The sequence below is a fragment of the Drosophila nasuta genome, chromosome 3, assembly GCF_023558535.2.
Source record: "Drosophila nasuta strain 15112-1781.00 chromosome 3, ASM2355853v1, whole genome shotgun sequence".
NCBI classification, from domain to species: Eukaryota; Metazoa; Arthropoda; class Insecta; order Diptera; family Drosophilidae; genus Drosophila; species Drosophila nasuta.
In genome coordinates, this window is record NC_083457.1 from 52,522,542 (window position 1) to 52,537,826 (window position 15,285).

Consider the following 15,285-nt stretch of genomic DNA (forward strand, 5'->3'; position numbering starts at 1 on the left):
AAAAACTATATAAAAGAAGGATTTGGTATACCGATATACTATTTCGTGAGATACACACAACCCTTCTACAATAAAAGCTTACAAGTGCGTTATTTTTTTTTAAAATGTACTAAACAAATATACCAAATAAATACTACAAAAATACCAAAGTTACCACACGTAAATACCTGTATACTATTACGTGAGAATGGGGAAAAAAGATAAAACAGTGTAGAGTTAAAATATACAAAATTAATATACGGACAAAATACTAAAAGCTATATTTGGTATATCAATATACTAGTGGGTTACTCGCTACAATAAATATAAAATAATCCGGTATTATTTTTAAAATATACAGTAGAAATACTGTAAAATTTCATATGTTATATTTGACATACTGATATAATATTACGTACGGTATTATTCTTAAAGTATAACAAATTAATATACTAAAGAGACACCTAAAGTACTATTCTGAAAATATGAAAAATTAATATACGGCAGAAATGCTACAAATACCGAAAAGGTATTTCTAGTATGCTGATATACTATAACAAAAGATACCAAAAGGGTATATTTGGTATTTTGATAATCCATATTTTCCAGAATATACTAAATATTCTATGGTGTCAGAGATGCCTCCCTTCTACTGAATAGACAGAGGGTACAAAAAGAGAATACTTTTTGTATAAGTAAAGAGAAAAATTAAAAATAGTTAGAGAGTAGGTTAAAAAAATATATAATAGAAATTTAATAGAATACAATACAATAGCAAACAATGTAATAAATGAAAATATCTCGAGCAATAGAAAATTTGCCAATTAACTGCAAAACAATCAACATTATTTATTTGATATTTAAGCGAAACAGAAACTGCATTTGGTATTGTGGATTAGAACAGATTATTTTTTTTGCATACAATGCCGAACTCAATGCAAATAATTAAAACCGAGACATATAAATGAAAAGTGCAATTGCATTATTTGCTCATACAATATGATACAAAGAATACCGTAGTGGCAAACAATTGAATAATTAATTAACAAAATTGTAAAACTCCACCAAACAAAAGCAGAGAAAATTATTGATTAACTCTCTGTTTAAAGTTTAAAAACGAGAGCTGTCCATTTGTGTTAAGCAAATAATTGAAATGCCAAATGTCATGCATCACTTTCAACTTTATTTTTTCTCACAGAGCATGTCGTAATTTGAGCCCAACCGAAATTTCTGGGAATAGACGAAAAAATGCAATAAAATTTCCATTTCTTTTGCTTTTGCTTTTGTTGCTGACAATATCAGTGGTTGTTGTTGCTAGCGTCCCATATCCGTGTCTGCTTTTCAGAGACAATTATTTGTGGCAATGTGGCAGGTGTTGTGCTTTGCCTAGCGCCTGCTGTTGTCTTCAGTTACGCGCATTACTCATACGCCCCGTGGCGCGGTGAAAAAGACGCACGCTCGCAAGATGTCGCTTGCAAATTTGCGCGCTCTGTTGTTTATATTTATGCGCAGGCACAACAACGAAACAAGGAACAACGAGCATAGAGAACACAGAATAGAGAGTAACAATAACACTAAGGAGAAGGCAAACACCTCACATACACACACACACACACAAAGAGTGAGAGAGTGTTGTTGGCCTGTCGTCTACGACAGCGCAATAAGTCATAAAAAGAAAAAGTTGTAAAGGGCTCTTAACTTTCACTTTCATCTTTGCTGTGTGCTCAGTGTGCTACACTGTAGTCGACTTGACTCATTGACTCACCGACTGCATGAATGAAACACTGACTGAGTGACGGAGTGACTGACTGACTGACTGCTTGAGTGACGAGCTGTCCTCATTCTGCACTTGGACGACGCTTAACTTTTCTGATGGGCAGCCCAAGAACAAGAACAAGACCGAAAACGAGACCAGTTTGAAGCTAGCAAGTTTTTGAGGCAGCCGCATGAATAGCCAAGTGCGATTACAATGCGCAGGCATGGGGCAGAATGCAAAGGAGAGAAAGAACGGGCAATGGGCAGCAGGCATCAGGCAGCGGGCAGCGGGTGGTCGGGCATAAATAAGAAAGCAAATGTAAGTGATGGACTTTATTTTAATATTGGCCACGGACGCGGTCGCGATGCTGATGCCGACGCCATTGGCATTCACATTTTCTTGAATATTACGAATTTTCCTTTTCTTCTCTCTGGTTTTTTTTTTTTTCTCGCTGTTTAACATTTATAAGCATACACATACATACATATTCCTTTTTGGTTTTTGTTTGCGAAGGCTTTTCCGCTTAAGTGAAATGAAATGACTGGACGCTTTATGAGATATCTGCTCAGCGCTAATGAAAATATGTTTCGAATGTAAATTGGGACATTCTGATGGGGCTTTTGGGGACGACGAGTTTTTTACGACCGCGCTTGGACTTGAGCCTTGAGCCTTGAGCCTGGGACCGCAACGATTTCCGGGCGCCTAATGAATTTGTCAAATGCGCTGACCCACATCCCATTTGGTTTTGGTCTAGACAACTTGAGGGGTAAGGGAAGGGGTGTCACAAGGGGTCGCCTTATCAGCGTCAGAGGCGCTGAGTGAGGCCAACTGTGTGCACTGGACATTCGGGGCTACCCTTTTCAATTTGCTGATATGTACAATTAAATGCGTCCCACTGTGATAATCACAAGGAAAGTGAATGTCTTTTTTCTTTCTACTATTCCCTTGTTAACGTTTCCTACTTTTTTTTGTGTTCGTGTGTGTCATCCCAGAGCTGTCTGTCTTTAGTTTTTTCCGGGAAACGTCGGGTATATTACAAGTCGTTGTCGCTGTCATTGCTCTCTGACTGCAGCAGCAACAGCAGCTTTGACCTCCGCATTTCTGGGACACCATGTGAAAGTCGAAAAGTCCTGAACTGTATTTCTCTTTTCGTTTTTGCGTTTTTGTGTGTGGAGAGCGTAGAGCATACACTTCTTATCGCCGCCAAGTTGCGCGATTCGCTATAAATCTTTTGCCTGATTTATGTCGTTGCTCGACATTGGCCTCAAATTTATCGCAGCAGCGCGACGAAAGCTGAACACCCTCCGCCATGGTCAGGGCAACTGCTGCTGTCCTGGCTGTCGTCCTATATCGTCCTGGCTGCTGCTGCTGCTGCTGTGCAGCGCATGCCAACGCCTGGCATCCTTTTTCAACGTGTCGGCCGAGTGCCGTCTTCAAGGCAAACAGCCACTGGCAGCGGCAGGATATGTAACTGTGTGTGTGGCCAGCTAGCATGAGTGTCCTGCGAATGTCCACACAGCCCCGGCTCAATGTCTCTCTCCTGTCGCCATTTGCTTCCTTCACTGTGTGTGTGTGTGTGAGCTTAATTATCATTGCCGCGAGTTGGCGCCTCGGTTGCGCCTCGATGGCATTTTGTATGACTTCTGTCGGAAATTAATTTCCTCGCTCCACCCACCTTCACGCAGAACGCAAAAACGAGGACACGAGGACACCATTCGAATGTACATATGTATGTATGTATGTAGCAAGGATAAATGCGTGTGCATTTTGCTCAAAATACACACTGTTGACTCAGTGTGAGTGGAAAAGCTTTTGCTCAGCCTCCGCAGCCGCGTGTATTTGCGTTTAATTTTGTATGAATAACGGAAATTTGCGGCTTTCCGGCATTTTAAATGGCCATTAAAGCGTTGCCATGTACTCTCTCTCTACATACATACATATATGTGTATTTTGCATTTACATACTCCGAGAGTAAGAGTGAGTGATAGTTACTCAAAGCGTAAGTGCAACAAAGGCGGCAGCAGAAATGCAGCGCTGTGGTTAACAGCCATTTGCGAATTGTTAAAATTTAATAACAGGCATTGATTTCATGCAATATCTTTTGCATTTGTAATTAAAAGCGTGTATTTAATAGCGAGCCCACAAAAGTAGGCAACACAAAATGATGAAACGCGTATTAATCAACCAGCGCCGAAAAGTAGGCAACATATTTTCGCAAGCAAGTTGAGACAGGCTGAAAATGTAATATGAAAAATGAGTTAAGCAAGTGGAAGAGAAGAATGGTAATTCATCACAATCTGATATTTAAACGAGGGTTTGCTTCAAGCACTCGTCTTACCACCGAGAGAGAATATGAAACGGCGCAACTCAGACACAATAAATTATTACACGCTGTCCAATTGGAAATGTAATTTAAATTTGCTGGCGACAATAAATACAGCTTAGACTCGAGGCAGATTTCAAAAGTTGCGAGCAGATAAGCAGCACAGCCTCACACTTTTTGCCAACACATTTTGCAGTGATGATATGACTCCGAAGCAGCTTAATTCAAGCCACTTATCCCGCAAATTAAATCCAAGTCTGCAAATATACAAATAGATGTCTGTCTGTCTGTCTGTCTGTATGTGTGTCCTCTAAGGAGCAGTCTATTTGATCATGCTTGGCTGTGCAAATGTGCCAGAGCATTTCGTCGACAGCTGTGTGGCGCTTATTGCCAATTATTGTCCATAAATTGCGCATTTATGACTCGACTCCAGCGGTAGATGTATGTGTGTGTGTGTTTACCTTTTTGTGTGCCTCACAAATGCTCTCGTATTTTGCGTCTAATGTGGTCCATTAAGAGACTACTCTAAATGTAGCCAAAGCCAAAGCTCGCTGTAGCAAATCTCGCAATTGTTGCACTGACTTCTGCTGCTGATTGCCTTTAGAGCGTTCGGCAAATATTTGACTATAGGTTAGCCACTAGGCACTAAACTTGACTTTGTGGTTGCTCAGCAACAGCAACAAGATACAAGTAGTGAATTGCAAGTGATGGCACGCAAGTTATCTTATAAAGAATCGAAAGCGAAACATTACTAAAATGAAAATTAAAAAAAAATGCTTAAGAAGAGTTTTAAGTCTAAAATAAATCGGAAAACTTTTGGGGAAATAACAAATTTGTACTTCAAAATTTTAACGAATATTTTGTATACTTTTCGTAGTTTATAACATATATTTATCTTAGCTATATTAATACTAATACGTTGATATTGAATTGAATGAATACAATTTCAGTATGAGACTCTTAATGCTCTTTCTTTTTTGATGTTAGTTATTACTTATTGCTTTTCCATCTCTTTAAAAATTTGTTTGAATAATGTAAGACTATGCAGTCTGTCAGTCTCGATCGAAAAGTTACATAAAACAGATACTCGTAAAACGAAAAGACATTTCACAATGCGTGTTATTCATTTCATCATTTGTGTCCCACAAAATGAAATAAATAATCATCTGCACAAATTGGCAATTAATATATTCAAATGTTTTGGCAATGTTTGTTAGTTGCATTAAAATTGAACTTGAATATGGATAAAAGGAAGATAATCTAATGGATAAAACTATTTTCAAAGTATTCTAATGATACTTAGCTTAGCCAAACTATTTCCTATAAATTTTCTTTAATTTCTGCAATTAATTTTTGCTCTAAGACTCCCGTTTTTGACTACACGTCGTTCTACAGGGTATCGCATTCTAGAGGCGTTGGCTTAATTGCATTGCTGAGCCGCTTTGTGTCGGCTTACAGTCAGTCCAGCGCCTGTGTTGATTTGTTTTGTTAGTGCCGCCGCCTTCACTCGCTGCCTCTGGTCTCTGACTCACTAGAGACACGCCCATTGGTGCGATGGGGGAGCTAAATCAATTGGGGGCATATGCGATTGGCTGCACAACAAATCCGCATAGCAGAGCGTAGAGCGCAGAGAAGAGTGGCAAGTAAATCTATGCATGAAAGTTACGTCGCATTTTTCACATTAACTGGCCGCTTCGTAGAGTAATTTTGTATGCACAGTCAGTTGGCAGGACAACAAATCACTATCTGCACAGCGCAGCAGGAGCCAGTCAGTCAGTCAACGAGTGAAGCGGGCAAACAATCAAGCAACGATGTATCGAAGCAACGAACCAGTTTTGCAGATAAATAAACAGCGTCGCTTTGACTCGATGATAGATCGACAGACGATTGCAGTTTGCTGACGCGAAATTGCCACGACACTCGAGTGTTGAGTGGAATATGGCTGCAGAACAAGAACAACAACACGAAAAAAAAGTGGACATGATAATGCGATTGACAGACCAACTGTCGACGCTGAATTGTTGGGGAGTTGTGTATGAGAAAAAGTTGCTGATTGACAGCACATGATTCGACACATGTTAGAGAGTTGCAACTAGCCTTGCTGCAACCAGCTTTAACAAGTAAGAAAGCTACGGTCAAGTGTGTTCGACTGAAATATACCAAATTACATTACATCAGTACATTTCAAGTATATACCATAAAGGAACTATTATCTATTATCTGTTATAAATTATATAGTATCTATTATCTATATTATCTATTATCTATTATCTATTATCTATTATCTATTATCTATTATCTATTATCTATTATCTATTATCTATTATCTATTATCTATTATCTATTATCTATTATCTATTATCTATTATCTATTATCTATTATCTATTATCTATTATCTATTATCTATTATCTATTATCTATTATCTATTATCTATTATCTATTATCTATTATCTATTATCTATTATCTATTATCTATTATCTATTATCTATTATCTATTATCTATTATCTATTATATATTATATATTATATATTATATATTATCTATTATCTATTATTTATTATCTATTATCTATTATCTATTATCTATTATCTATTATCTATTATCTATTATCTATTATCTATTATCTATTATCTATTATCTATTATCTATTATCTATTATCTATTATCTATTATCTATTATCTATCATATATCATATATCATATATCAACTATTATATATTATCTATAATCTATCATCTATTATCTCTCATCTATCATCTATTATCTATCATCTATTATGTATTATCTCTTATCTACTATCTATTATCTATTATTATTATTATCTGTTATATATTATCTATTAGTGTCGGAGATGCATCCTTTCACATACATTTCCTGTCGGCACTAAGCTACAATACCCTTTTACCTTATGGCTAGCGGGTATAATAAGCTTCAACTTAAAGACTCTCCGTTCTCCATCAGTGTGCAAAATGATTTTGAATGCATAGGCACTTCCTGTTGTGTGTGTGTGTTTGTCAGTTGATTTCCGTCTTAGCAAAAGCAGTCGAAACTTTCGATTTTAGTTCCGTGGCAAGGTGCAAGGGGAAGTGCAACGCAGCTGAAGCATGCCACAGCAAATAGATAGGGGAGGAGGACATGCAAATACTCGGTGTGGCAGAAGCAAAGCATTCTTTTCGTTTCTTGCATTTTTCAACGTTCGACTTGCGTCTTGTTCAGAGTTTTATGCAGACTTTTCTTTTCTCTTATTCTGTTTTTTTGCTTTATCATTTTCTCTGATTTATGAAACTGTTTTTATTATTTTCATATTGTTCGAGGCGGCGGCTGTGGGTCGGTCGGTCGGTTGTTGGGTTGTTGGGTTGTTGGGTTGGTTTGAGCGGTCTCCTAAGCAACACAAGAGTTTTTCCATATCTCTCTTTCGCTCTTCACTTTTGGCCATTTCATCTCACATTCTGTGCACATTCAGTTGCCACATCGTTTCTTGTGTTCTGTGTTTTTTTTTTGTGCGTTGCACCAGAAATTCGTATTCCATTCTGGCTGTAAACTTTTGCACAGATTGAGAAGGGGCTGGCAGGGGGGGAAGTTGAGTTTTTGCAAGAGTTAGTGCAGTGCATGGTGTGTGTGTACGATATTTCTTACAACTTCTCAAATTTGATTTTTGCTGTTTGTTGTGGAATTCGAAATGATTATGAGCGAGGAAGAGGACGATTCGCCTTGGCCAAAAAGTTTTGTATTATGCGCTTTGTTGGTCAACAAGAATTTGTGCCTGCTGCTTGCCAAAAACTTGACACACCCATCGAAATAATGCAGCAGCCATGCAAGAATGCTTGACATTTCTGCAATTAGACAAATCGAGTGTGAAATCTTTTAACTCATGAGCTTCAGTGTTGAGCCATTAATGCATTTTGCATTTATGAACTATAATTGTGAATTTCGTAATCTTTATTACATTCATTATAAGACAGATGCCAGGAGTTAATAGTTCAAATAATTCAATGATATTTATCAATTTACTTGCCGGTTTATCGATTGTAATTTAATTACACTCAAATGGCTTGCATTTGCCAGGAATTTCAATGGAAATTCTGTGGCGCTGGCAAGTAAATATTATATTATAAATCAATTGCTTAGCCTCTAATTGATTTCAGGCAGGGATAAAAGTTTAATGAAATTTCAATTCACTGCCTCCAATCGAATTTTGATCGAAATTGAGACAAAAGTGACTGGTCAGAGCGAAGCCTTAGAAGTAATGTTGATGCCATTGGCAATTGCTCACATTCCATCTGGCCGCAACCACAAATTCACTTGTCGCATGCTCTCTCTCTTTCTTAAAGTTCTCCCCGTCCCGTTCTATTTTGCCGCCCTGCCGCGACCCATTTTCGCACACAATGAAATATTAATAAATTCCATTACCAAAGAAAACACACTCGAGTGCACAACAAAACATCAATGGCAACAAGCGTTGGGGATTGCCATTCGAATGCTGCTTTTGCTGAAGATGTTGAGGCATCCTCGTCATCTAACAATCACTAAAAATGCCGCTTCGATTGCGATTTCTATTCCTATTCGTATACGTACGTATATTCCTTATACCGATTCAAAGTCTCAGTCTCCACCGTTTGAATTTGATTTTGATGCTCAGTAGAAGCATTTTTTTCCTTATTTTTTTTTATTCTTTTTGCCACGCAGACGATTTTCAATTGTGAAGTGGTTCTGTGGGGAGAGCAAAGCAGGGAGCCTTGAATTCAATTCAATCGCTAAAATACTCCTACATATAGTTTAAATGGATGTTCGCACATATATAAAGACATTTGCGAGGGTTGTCTGGGAAGTAAGAGTGCAGAAATAAAGAATTTTTAGTAGATTTAAATATCTATCATTATGTTTAAGGTATAATTTTTTGGTGGATATTAATTTTATTATATGTTGAAAATTACAAATACGTATTAAAACTCTGTCGTTATTCAATTCAAGCATATTTTATTACAAGAATTTGCCAATATTGAAGAGGCAAATGTGATTTATTCTTGACGCTGAAAAGTATGCTACAATTATCATAAGAACAAAGATGGCTGTTAAATCTTACTTCTACCTATTTGAGTATGTTAAGACAGTTAAATTCAGTAGAACTTATATTATTGACAGGTCTACCAATTGATTAAATCGTTTATTATACAATTCAAGCATATTTTAATATTAAAATATCTCTTCTTTAAGGAATGAATATATTTATTTATGAGTTTCAAAAGTCTGCTATTCTTTTATATGTAAATTTATCTGTCTTTCACTTTTAATTTAGTTAACTAAATATATCAATGCAAACTACTGAAATTATAACTTGCACATATTAAATATATAGTTATTTAATCACTAAATACCTTTTGTAAATAATTGTAATTATACTTGTTCCTAGCCAAAGGCCAAAGCAGCCAGCGCTAGTAAATTTACGCTAGATTATAAATTAATTTATAGTCTATGCCTTTAATAAATAAATACATTTTACAGCTTGCAGCATAAATATATTTTATGAAAAGCACATCACAATCGAAAAAATGTAATTTACTTTTCCCGCTGAAAAGTATTGCACATTTTTGTTTGGAAATTGATTGAAGCAGTCTGTTATCAATTTAATGTTTAGGGAAATAAATTTAGATTTAATAATATTAAGAATATTTTCTCTATTTTTCTTTATTTCACTTACTTCTTAGTCGACCCTCTTGGCTGTCATTGAATGTGGAATCTTGTGCGTATTATTTGTGTCGCCCCCGAAAAAAAGTTTGTTGACGTGTGGGCGAACAAATACTTTAACTCGTTTATATGCAGATGTTGAGCTTATTTTCGGGGCGCTGAACTTGCATTTGGGTATTTGTGCACGAAGTGCACCCACCATCAAGAGCTGAGCGCAAATTAAATTGGTAATTCTAGTTAAATTGCCGCTTATCGGCCATGGTTCGAATGGCACGCGCCAAGAACTCAGCTCTCGTAAATGGTTGGCAATAAGAATAATATTTGATTTCGCAAATGACAATGCTTCTGTTGGTGCTTCTGCTTCTGCTCTGTTCAATGCCTTTTGTTCAATTGGCGTTGTGTACGCAGTTTTAGGCAAATGCGCTTGTTAACACGGCCAGAGGCAGATGAAAGAGGGAACAAAGGAGAAAGAGTAGGCGGCGCAACCAGCCGTGTCAATGGCTAGCTACAGCCTGACTGCAACAGACGGCAATGACTGTGGCAGTGGCAGTGGCAATGGCACAGTTGCAATTAAATGCTAATGGCGTGTGAAAGCCAATTTTGAAAAGTATACAGACAGAAAACGAAGTGTACTAAGTGCAAGGCAATCGCACAGCTAATTTGTGGAGTGCCCGAAGCAGTAATAGAAGCAGAAGTAGCAGCAGCTGGGTGAAGACATTGCGCGGAGGGGGGGAGGCAACGACAATATCATTGAAGTTTTGCTTGAGTGGCTTTTAGAGCTGGTAAAAAGTCATAGCATACTTTTCAGCGCAACTGCAAAGAGTTCACTTCTCGACTATTGTGTGTGCAGCAAATGTCAGACAGAGAGAGAGACAGACTTTAAGTTCCTTTCTACCTCCTCTAATATAGCAATTGATTGTGGGTCAGACTTTTTGTCTACCCATTGGCATTCATTTAATTGCTCAAAGCAAAGGCAAAGCAAAGTTGCGCGCATATTTGGACTGGACTCGCAAATGAAACCTTTTATTATAATTTAGGCAAGGCACGAGCCAACTACAAGCAAGAGGGTGGAATGAAGTCAGATGACGTCGCTCGAGCGGAAACCACTAAATGAAAGAGAAAACCCAGCGTGTGCTGTGCGTGCCAGCGTTCATTGATGTTGACCCAAACTAAAACCACAAATAACACAAGCCAAAAACAACTAAAACAACTAAAACAACAACAAGTCTCAGTTACGATTGTGATACACGCAAAAGCAAAAGCTGAATCACTGAGGCGCTGATTTGGCAAGGGCGTGGCCTGGTTATAACAAACAGAAGCAACAACAACAACAACGACAATTGCTAGCATTCAAATTATGTCAAAATCCAAAGCCACAAACAATTAAACAAAATTGCAAATTAGACGTTATTTAGACCAACAAAACCAACTCTCAGTTGACAACAAGAAATCGACCAACCGGCCAACCAAAACAGTCAACTGCCTGACTCTTTGGCCACGCCCCATTTGCGGTTGCTGTTGCTGCTGTTGTTGCTGTTGCACAGTGAAATGTCAAAAGGAAGGAAGTGTAGGAAATTGCCTATTTGCAATTGTAATTTATTCATTCGGTTTAATATGCCGTGAAGCGCCAGGCTCCAAACAAACCAGCACCAAATTGTGCTAAACAATAATTCTCCCCACTCTCTCCTTCCCATTTCTATATAATTTTTGTCTTATTTGTCATTTGGTTGCAATGGTTTGACTAATGATTCGATGTCAAGGTCAAACAGATCATCGTCATCGTCATGGTTATTGTACTAGCTTGGATTTCAATTACGAGTTGCGCCTAATTTGACCAAATTAACATAAACTTTGACGAAGGATGCCACAAAATATTTGCGGCCACATGCAAAACGGAAAACAGAAAACGAAAACCGAAAAGGGAAATCGCCAAAGGCCAAAACTCACACCCCCTCCCACCCACGAAAAATGTTTCTAGTTTGATGAATGCCACGTAAACGAGCAGCTCAAGGTTAAGACTAGATAATACAATTTGCATTTGCAGCTAAGCCAAGAGTTTTGCCTGCTAAATAGTGTCAGCTTTGGCACTTTCATTTGAGCAGAAACAAAAGCGGAAATGGCATGGCCAAGAATTGGATTTCATTGTAAGCAAATCAATCAATTTGCTTGCCGAATCAATCACAAGTTCAGCTGACCTTTTAAAGTTTTGAGTTGTAATAGCTTGAATAAACTTTTATCTTCTCTCCAATGTTGCAAGTGTAGACCATTCATTCTCATAATACAAGCTCACCTTGTGCTTGCTTCTCTTTTCTCTGGCTCTCTTTTCGAGTCGAAGTCTGCTTGCTAATCCTGTGCCCACTAAATGGACTATAGATTGCACTTTTATGTCACGGCATTCACGCAAATCGTTGGCCATTTAAAAGGGCTTAAAGCAAGCACCACATCCACACACTCGATTTGATTACAAAAGGCAACTTGACTTGATTGGCAAAGGCCAAGCTGTGGCTGTCCTATTGAAACAAATAAATGAGAGTCCATTTTGCGTATGCGGAAGATCGGCGCACAGTGAGCGCCGAAAATAGAGTACGAAAATTGTTTTGGCTGTCAAATTACGTAAACATTGTCATAAATGAAAAATTCATCTCGGTTGTTGTTGTTGTTGTTGTCGCTGTTGTTGCCACAGCATTTCATTTGGCTGCCGTTGTGGCAAATTTGTCAATCTTGTCGTCGCGTCGTGCCTTTTTTTTGTTGTTGTGTTGTGTTGTGCTCTCTGGACTTCTGAATCTGACGCTGACTCTTGTGGTTTTGCTTTGGCTAAGTCGCCGTTGGGCCTCACATGAAGCATTGTTTTTGCTTGTTTCGGTCTGCGTTTTTTTTTCTCGTCTCCTTTTTTGGCTGCGGGTCGGCGCTGTTTTGTTTACATTACTGAAAACCCAGCAAATTGCCAGTTCTTTGCAACATTTTCTTATGATTTTTTCCGTGCATGTGGAGCCTGTGTCTGCGTCTGTCTTTTTTCGGGGCGTCTACAGGCGCGACATATTAATTATTCATTTCGATTTTTGGTTTGCCAACAGCGTGTTTGTCAAAGCGAGCAAACAGAGAACAGAGAAGAGGGAGCTCTGATATAGAGACTGCTGCGAATCCGCACGAGTTGGGAATAGCCGAGCTGCTTTGTGATTTATAAACACGCGCGCCCGCTTTCAGTGATTTACTGCAAATTGCTTTATAATGTTATATAAATTTTGTTGCTTTTCCTCTCCACTCCACTCCACTCTTCTCGTTGCTGTTGTTTGCTCGCCTGCTTTTGAGTAATTACCAAAGAGCAATAACAACAAAGCCAGCAGCACAACACAAAAAACCAAAAAAAAAAAAAAAATTGGCAGACAACAAAGCAGTTAAATGCTAAACGCCAACGCCGTAGAGCAAATGCACTTTAAACTCCTGATGGATTAAGTATACGCAGCGTATATTGGCAACAACAACGACAACAACGACAGCGACCTTTGGCATGCCTCGGTATCAACAGCTGTCGAGTGCTGTCACTTGTGATTAAACAACGCGTTAATCTGTTAATTTCCATGTCATGAGCTCGCTGCTCGCGCTGCCATCCATTATATTTATTAATTCTTTGCAAAATCAATTGTTGCCATGTAATTTTTATTGTAATATATATTTTGCTTAATGATCCTTGGCTTGCAGTTGGGGATTTGCTCTCGACTTACAATTTATAATTTACTTTACAATGCTGTTAATCAAATAATTGAAAGGCTTCCATGCTCACACATTTATGAGCCAGCACTTTAGCTAATTGTAAAAATTAATTATACTTGTGTGAAATAAAAAGCGAGTGCACATTTTTATGGTCGCACAGTTGACTAGTTGCAAATAAAAATCAATTTTATGATGGTGCAAAGTATTTTTTGATTATTAAAGAGCGCACATAAAGTGAACAACAAAGGCGACAGAATTCAAAAGTAAAAGCAAATCTTTTTCTGCTACAAATTACATGCATACGAGTTGAGTTTTATGTAAATTTTTTTTTCGCTGGCTCTGTTTTTTTTTGTGCGATTTGTGCCTTGGGTGGATGCCGCTTTTTATTGTATAAATTTTTCGTAGCTGAAAATTAGAAATGTTCCAGCGCGTTCAACTTCACTGGCAGTGCGTGGCAAATTGCTTTCCGAAGTCTGAAGTCTGGCCCACAGAAATAGAAATAGGCGAGCACACATGTGCACACACACAGACACTCCCCCCTCACACACACACACTCATAGAAAAACCAATTGCTAACAATAATAAAATGCCGTTTTTTTGGGGGCCGTTTCCGTTTCCTAACAATAAGTACAGCGCAAGGCAAGGAACATTGTGTAAGGGGGAAGAGGAGCTGTGTAATTTGCATGAACAGACGCCAGCACATAATATCTATGCATTAGAATTATGCCCACACCCAAAGCGGGAAATAATGGCAGTTCAGCGGCAGCGAGAAATTCACTAGATAAATGCGAATGTATAAAATAAAATCGAAATATGTATTTTCGAGCAATGTGTGTGTGCACATGGCGTATGCGCAATGACGCCTCATTATTATGACATTAATGCCGCAGCATCGATCATCCCACATTGCACATTGCAAGCATAAAATGAGCTTTGCGGGCGCTGGCAATTTCATTAATTACGCCCTCTTAGAGAGAGCAGCGTGAGTAGGTAGAACTACAAATTCAATTGACGAAAATTGTGTAATAGAAAAATAAATAGCAAGCTTTAGTATTTTTGGACATCATTATGCAGGCGGCGTGCGCCGTTATCGTTTTGCTCTCATTTCCGCTTCTATCCGCACTCGCTGTCGAATCGCTTTTATACCCGGCTACCCAGAAGGTAGAAGGGTATTCTAACTTTGTGTCTCCATTAAAAGTATGTAACAGGCAAAAGGAGGGTAACAATTTAGTATGTGGCATGGTATATTTTGAATGCAGTACTATATTGATATACCAAATATAACAGTCGGTATATTTGTATATTTTTATGATTCTAGAATACGTATGTAGCAGGCAGAAAGAGGATGGCAATCTGGTATATGGTATGGTATATTTTAAATTTAGTGCTATATCAATATACCAAATACAACAGTCGGTATATTTTAGTATTTTCATGCTTCCAGAAAATGTATGTAGCAGGCAGAAAGAGGATGACAATCTGGTATATGGTATGGTATATTTTGAATTTAGTACTATATTGATATACCAAATGCATTCAGTATATTTAGTATTTTTGTGTCTCCAGAAAATGTATGTAAGATGCAGAAGGAGGCTGACAATCTGGTATACAGTATATGGTATCGTTTATTTTAAGTGTGGTACTACATCAATATACCAAATATAGCATTCGGTATATCTTAGTATTTTTTTGTTGGTATAATTTAGGAATAGTACCGCACAGTTTTGGTTTTGCTTAAGGTCGATATAATAATATAATAAAAGATTCGGTATACTGTAGTATTTGAAGTATATTATTTTGTGGGTATAGCACAGTCGAGCACACTCG

General features: G+C 37.9%; 1 protein-coding gene across 6 annotated transcripts in view; it reads left to right on the forward strand.

Annotated features, from left to right (window-relative positions):
- Positions 1–15,285, forward strand: part of LOC132792264 (kin of IRRE-like protein 2) — a 144,149-nt gene that overhangs the window by 22,499 nt on the left and 106,365 nt on the right. The window lies entirely within an intron of this gene.